The following is a 7,240-nucleotide window of genomic DNA, read 5'->3' on the forward strand; positions in this document are numbered from 1 at the left end:
AGCAACCTTCGGGGATCTCTTTCTCTGTCAATGATTGTTGTGTTGTGATCCAGATCTTTTCTTGTTAGTGGTCTGTTAAGTTTGGCAGTGTGGTGGGACTTTATGGATCCGTTACTCAAATGGCATGTCAGGCGTCTTGTAAGCTTCGTGGTTGTCATACCAATATAAGAAACTGAACAACCTCATCTCAAGTATCCACGCAAAAACCGGAAGCCAAAGATTCCCGAAGCTCACTGGCGAGTACACACCAGGATATGCCTTTGGCAACATCAAGACACACAAAGAAGGCAATCCCATAAGGCCCATCATTTCACAAATACCTACCGCCACATACCCCATAGCAAAGAAACTAAACGAGCTTCTCACTACTTACGTCCCAAGCACATACACACTTACTTCAGCCTCTGATTTCCTGGAAATCCTAAGGGATTCTCCTCCAGTAGAAAATGCCTCCATCGCATCGCTGGACGTGGAAAGTCTCTTCACCCACGTCCCAATAAATAAAACTATCGATTTCATCCTAAAACGAGTGTACCACAGCAATGGCACAAAGCCTCTTGACATCCCAAAGAACACCTTGAAAAAACTACTCGAACTTTGTACAAAAGAGGCCCACTTCACCTCTCCCAGCGGGCAGCTTTACAAGCAGATCGACGGTGTAGCAATTGGAAGCCCTCTCGGTGTCTTATTTGCTCATTTTTACATAGGTACCATTGAAACCGAGGTCCTCGTAACAACTCGACCCTCATTATACTGTAGATACGTGGATGATATCTTCGTACAATTAAAATATATCGATGAACTACAAGACCTGAGAAATCGATTCATCGCAGCTTCAGACCTCAACTTTACTTACGAAGAAGGAAATAATGGATGCCTCCCCTTCCTTGATGTCCTCGTCACCGCTCGAAATACAGGCTTCGTCACTACAGTATACACCAAACCGACAAACACTGGACTCTGCTTAAACGGAAATAGCGAGTGCCCGAAGCGCTACCTACAATCCACCATCGGCGCTTACGTTAGAAGGGCCCTCTCACATTGCTCCACCTGGACACAAACCCACCAAGAACTGGAGAGAATCACACAAGTCCTTATCAACAATGGATACGCAAATTCAGATGTATCACAAGCAATACAAACACATTTAAACAAATGGTACACCGACGGAGACAGAAACACCACAAGCGAAGGCAAGCCTATAAAAATCTACTACAAAAACCATATGTCCACAGAATACAAAGCAGACGAGAAGATCATAAAGGACATTATTCACAAAAATGTACTACCCACCGACCCAGCAACACACATCCAGATCATCATATATTACAATACAAAGAAGACATCCCAACTAATGATACGTAATCGCCCCAACACAACCAAAGCAGATTTACAAGAAGACCATGTTGTATACCAATACAGCTGCAATAGTGAGGAGTGTGGACCTCACTCTTATAACGGTATGACAACCAAGAAGCTTACAAGACGCCTGACATGCCATTTGAGTAACGGATCCATAAAGTCCCACCACACTGCCAAACTTAACAGACCACTAACAAGAAAAGATCTGGATCACACCACAACAATCATTGACAGAGAAAGAGATCCCCGAAGGTTGCTACTCCTTGAAACACTCTATATTCAAGCAAAGCAGCCATCAATTAACATCCAGGTGGAAGACCTACGGGTCTTGCCATCTATCAAAAGAATGAGTGCTAAGCGGCCAACGAACCCTATCGCCTCGCCCACTGGGAGAGACCCCCTCCCCCCGCGAGTGAAAACAACACACGCTCATTGGCTACCATTCACCAATGAGCATCCAAATTTCCTCGATACAGTGCCCATGATCCGTACATCACATATATAATCAGCACAGAAAACTTGACACAACAATTCGCCTGGAAGATGGAACAAGAGAGTTCCGAAACGTCGGCCAATATAAGAAATCTCCTGAGCAGACTTACAGAAAATGCTAAGTCACATATTCGTCGTATAGAGACTATACGCAAGAAGATAATCAAAAACGAATCTTCAATAGCTTTTAACCTCGTCTGCCTGCAAGAAAAAAAAATATAAATATATATATATATATATATTTATATATATATATGTATATATTACAAAGGATTACAAAGGCGGAGCATGCCGACAGGAGACCTTTTGATCCATATCTAGGTCGGATGCGAAAAAAAATCATACTAATAATAAAACAATAAATAAAAACTATACATACATACATATACCAAGGCTTTTTCCCCCTTCCAAGGGAGGTAGCCAAAAAGGGAAAGGCATAAAAACACTCCCACCCATTTCATCCCTAAATACACTCCACACCCCTCCCACCCTTCCTCTCATCTGAGCACCTCCTGGATGATGGGTCATCCCTGCACCCTGCCCACCGCCCTGGGTCAGAAGCAGTGTCGCAAGACACAGCACATCCACAGCAAGGCCGCTTCATTTAATCGGCGACCCCCCCTCTCCGTCCCCCTTTGCATATAAGGCGAGGACGGGGAGAAATCCCTTCGGGCTGCGTCAAAATTTACTCACACATACTACCCCACCCCCCCCCCCATTCCTCCTCATGCAGTCACAACATCATCCATATACAACCATTCTCCACTCACCTCTGTCTTCCGTCCTCTCCCTTCCTTCCTCAACAGACATTCCACTCTTCCCCAAAGCCCCCTTCACCCCATCCATCCACCTCATCCTAGGACGTCCCCTCATGTTCACTCCCTCCACATCTGCCTTCCATACCTCTTTTACTAGTCTTTCTTCACTCATTCTTTCCATGTGTCCAAACCATCCTAATATTCTTTCATCAACCCTATCTCCCAAATCCTTTTTCACCCCTGTTCTCCTCCTCACCTCCTCATAGGTATAGTTAAATAATAAACAAACGGGTAAATAGTAAATAATAATAAAGTGACATATAACTAATAATAAATGAAATGAAAATCAGACAGACAAATGATAACAAAACAAAAACAAATAATATAAGATAAATTATAATCATTACAGCATCTTACTTAGGTATTTATCTAAATGATTCTTAAAGCTTCGAACTGAACTACATTGCACTACCTGTGCAGGAAGTTTATTCCATTCATTTACTACACGGTTGGCAAAGTTGTTTCTACCTACTTCCAAATTGAATCTATTTCCGGACAGTTTGAGACCATTGTTTCTTGTCTGATTCTCATTCAATGTGAAAATTTTGTCACTTTTGATGTTGTCAATTCCCTTTAAAATCTTAAAGACCTGTATCAAGTCACCTCTGAGTCTACGCTTTTTTAGCCCATTCAACTCCGATGACAAGATTCTTGTCATTTGGTCAAATAAAACAAATAATCATAAAACACCAAAATGTTTGATCAAACACCAGAAAAATATGACGTCAGTCCTCGTAGGAAGCGAGGACTGACGTCATATTTTTCTGGTGTTTGATCAAACATTTTGGTGTTTTATTTTATTTTATTTTATTTTTTTATTTTTTTTTTTTTTTTTTTTTTATTTTATTTTTTTATTTTTTTATTTTTTATTTTATTTTTTTTTTTTTTTTGACCAAATGACAAGAATCTTGTCATCGGAGTTGAATGGGTTAGGGAAAACAGATTCATGTGTTTTAGTCGATTTTCGTATGATTTATTTTTGATATTTGGAATCAGTTTTGTGGCTCGCCGTTGTACTTTTTCCAGTCTGTCAATGTCTTTAATGAGATTCGGTGACCATACAGAAACAGCATATTCCAAATGTGGACGAACTAACGATTTATATAGCTTGTTAATGAGTGATGGACTTTTGAAATCAAAAGATCGCGCAATCAGTCCCAGAATCTTATTTGCTTTCTCAGAGGCTGAAATACACTGCTTGGATGATTTGAGGTCGTTACTGATAATTACGCCGAGATCTTTTTCACTATCCACTTTTGTTAACGAATTACCAAATAATTTGTAATCGTACTTACTGTTATTTTTACCTATGTGCATTACCTTGCATTTACTTGTGTTAAATTTCATTAGCCACTTTTCAGACCATTGCTGTAATTTATCTAAATCTACTTGAATATCTAATTGGTTTGAGTGATCATTTGCCACTCCGCACAGTTTTGTATCATCAGCAAATTTGGAAACAGTAGATTTTAGTCTATGGTCTATATCATTTATATATACTATGAATAGAAGTGGCCCAAGAACGGAACCCTGAGGAACTCCACTTGCAACACTTTTCCATCCAGAAGTTTTTCCATTTAAAACAACTCTCTGTTTTCGACCATTCAACCAATTACTAGTCCAACCTAATAGGCTACCACTTATTCCATGCAAAGCTAATTTAGTAAGTAGTCTTTCGTGTGGGACGGTATCAAAAGCTTTTGCAAAGTCTAGATATATTAAATATATATTGTTTCTTTTGTCATAATTCGAGATAACTGTGTTGTAGAATTCGAGTAAGTTAGTCACGCAAGAACGTTTCCGTCTGAAACCATGCTGGCTATCATTTATCAAACGGTTACTTTCTAAATGATGTTCGATAGCATCTCTGATGATAGTTTCCATTATTTTTCCTACGATCGAAGTCAAACTTATAGGCCTATAGTTATTTGGTTTCTTTTTGTCACCTTTTTTGAATATGGGAGTAACGTTAGCTAGCTTCCATTCTCTTGGGACATCTCCGGATATGATGGATTTCTTGAAAAAAAATTCTAATGGAACATCAATCTCATTTTTCATTTCCTTTAAGATTCTTGGATGCCAACCGTCAGGCCCTGGTGTTTTATTAACTTTGAGTTTGTCTATACACCTTTTAATTTTTTCTTTTGTTATATTTACCGTAGTGAGTAAGTTTACCCCAGACTTTTCACAGGTTTCAGTTTGGAATTCACTTTGAAGTGTTTCGTTTACGAATAGCGAGCTAAAATAATTGTTTAAGATATTACACATTCCTTCATTTGAATATCAAAGTTGACCGTCAGCAGATAATAGTGGACCAATGTGATTCCTAACAACCTTTTTATCTCTAATGTAACTATAGAATTCTTTGGGATTCTCTTTGGATTTATCAGCGATGTTCATTTCGTGTTGTCGTTTTCTTTTTCTTATTGTCTTTTTTAAATCTCTCTTTATTGTTACATAATTTTCATAGTCATTAGATGCACCCGAGCACTTATATTTCTTATAAGCCTGTCTCTTTTTAGCAATACTTTTTTCAGTTTCTTTGTCGAGCCACTTTGGGCGAGCCTGATTTGGGGGACGTCTGTCCTTAAAAGGAATGTAAGTTTGAATCATCTTAGTGAGCGTATTTTGAAATATTTCCCACATCTGATCTACAGGTCTTTCGTTTAATTTTGCCTCCCAATCTGTAAGCTGAAGCTCCTTACGTAGTCCTATGAACTGAGCTTTACTGAAATCGGGTATTTTAGAAACACAAGTATCTATTCTAAAATTGTTTAGGAGTTTGAATCTAAGTAAGTTGTGGTCGCTATTTGCAACAGATTCACCGACTTCTACATCAGTTACCATGCTTTCGCGGCTAGTGATCAAAAGATCGAGTAAGTTTCCATATCTTGTGGGCTCTTTTACATGCTGAATTAAGTAATTGTCACCAAGAAAATCAATCAAGCGACTACCTATATGGCCATGTTCAAGGGTCATCCAATCAATGTCAGTAAAATTGAAATCACCCATTATCAATAAATCCCGGTTGCAGAAACTAGACAGTTCTTGAAATAACAGTTTGTCGTCTGCTAATGATAATGTCTTTGGCCTATATATTACACCTATATTCATTTTTTGTCCATTTGTTTGTCCATATGTATATATTTGAATATCTAGGGAGCAGATTCTATTGTATGCATGCGTTATTAAAGTCGACAGCATTAAGGAGGTTGTTAATCTTCATCCGGGGAATTTGCCACGAATGTGTACAGGAAACCTACTAACTCTGAAAAACGTTTGAACTATAAAAGTGAGTGCCCGACAAATTATAAAATCAGTGTTATTAGAGCGTATGTCCGTAGGGCTATCAAAGTTTGTTCTTCTTGGCAAGCCCTACATATAGAACTGCAGCACATTCGCCAGATTTATTGTTGTCTAATTTTTATTTATTGATGTCTATTTCCATGAATGTGAATTTTTGTTAAGGTTAACACCCTCGTTCTTTATTCCTGTATGTCGGTAATTTTTATGTTACAGATTTTCCTGAAGATGTCTCCTTGCAGACGAAACCTTGAATAAATGAATCATTTTGGCAATCTGGTTTATGCCCACCCTCCAAATGGCAGAGTACTGGTTAGAAAGCTTGAGAATACCCATAAGAAGATTAACAACCTCCTTAATGCTGTCGATTTTAATAACGCATGCATATATATATATATATATATATATATATATATATGTGTGTGTGTGTGTGTGTGTGTGTGTGTGTGTGTGTGTGTGTGTGTGTGTGTGTGTGTGTGTGTGTGTGTGTGTGTGTGTGTGTGTGTGTGTGTGTGTGTGTGTGTGTGTGTGAAGATCTGGAGTCTGGGATCCATATCGGAAAAGTGTAAATACCACACTCAATTCAAGGGATTTGAGTTCATGATTTTGTATCCATTATACCCACTGAAGATGATTCCTGGTCGGAAATCGTAACGTCGGGCTGATAAGCCCTTGAATTGAGTCTGGTGTTTTCACTTTTCCGATACATATATATATAAATATATATATATATATATATATATATATATATACATATATATATATTTATATATATATATATATATATATGTGTGTGTGTGTGTGTGTGTGTGTGTGTGTGTGTGTGTGTGTGTGTGTGTGTATATATATATACATACAATTCACTTTAATTCTAAGACATCAACATCGAAAATATATATACACAAATCACTTTAATTCTAAGACATCAACATCGAGAATATATATATATATATATATATATATATATATATATATATATATATATATACATATGCAGTATACATATATAAATGTTCGCTTTTTGAGTATAGTCTTTCTCGTAATCAATTTCTATTGAATGTTAATGCACATTTGGTGTCAATGATTTTGAGAAAATATTTCCCTAATTTCTTGCATCTTCTCTTTTCTTCAAAGTCTCTAAAGTAAATTGTCAGTACAAAATGACTCAACATTCTGATGCCTTTCGCAATATCCTCCAGAGATTGAACTTTGGATAAAAGAGAAGATACAGGAAATTAGACAATTTTTCTCTTTTACAATTAATG

The sequence above is a fragment of the Oratosquilla oratoria genome, chromosome 9 (assembly GCF_046742065.1).
Source record: "Oratosquilla oratoria isolate Oo_2021 chromosome 9, ASM4674206v1, whole genome shotgun sequence".
Lineage (NCBI taxonomy): Eukaryota > Metazoa > Arthropoda > Malacostraca > Stomatopoda > Squillidae > Oratosquilla > Oratosquilla oratoria.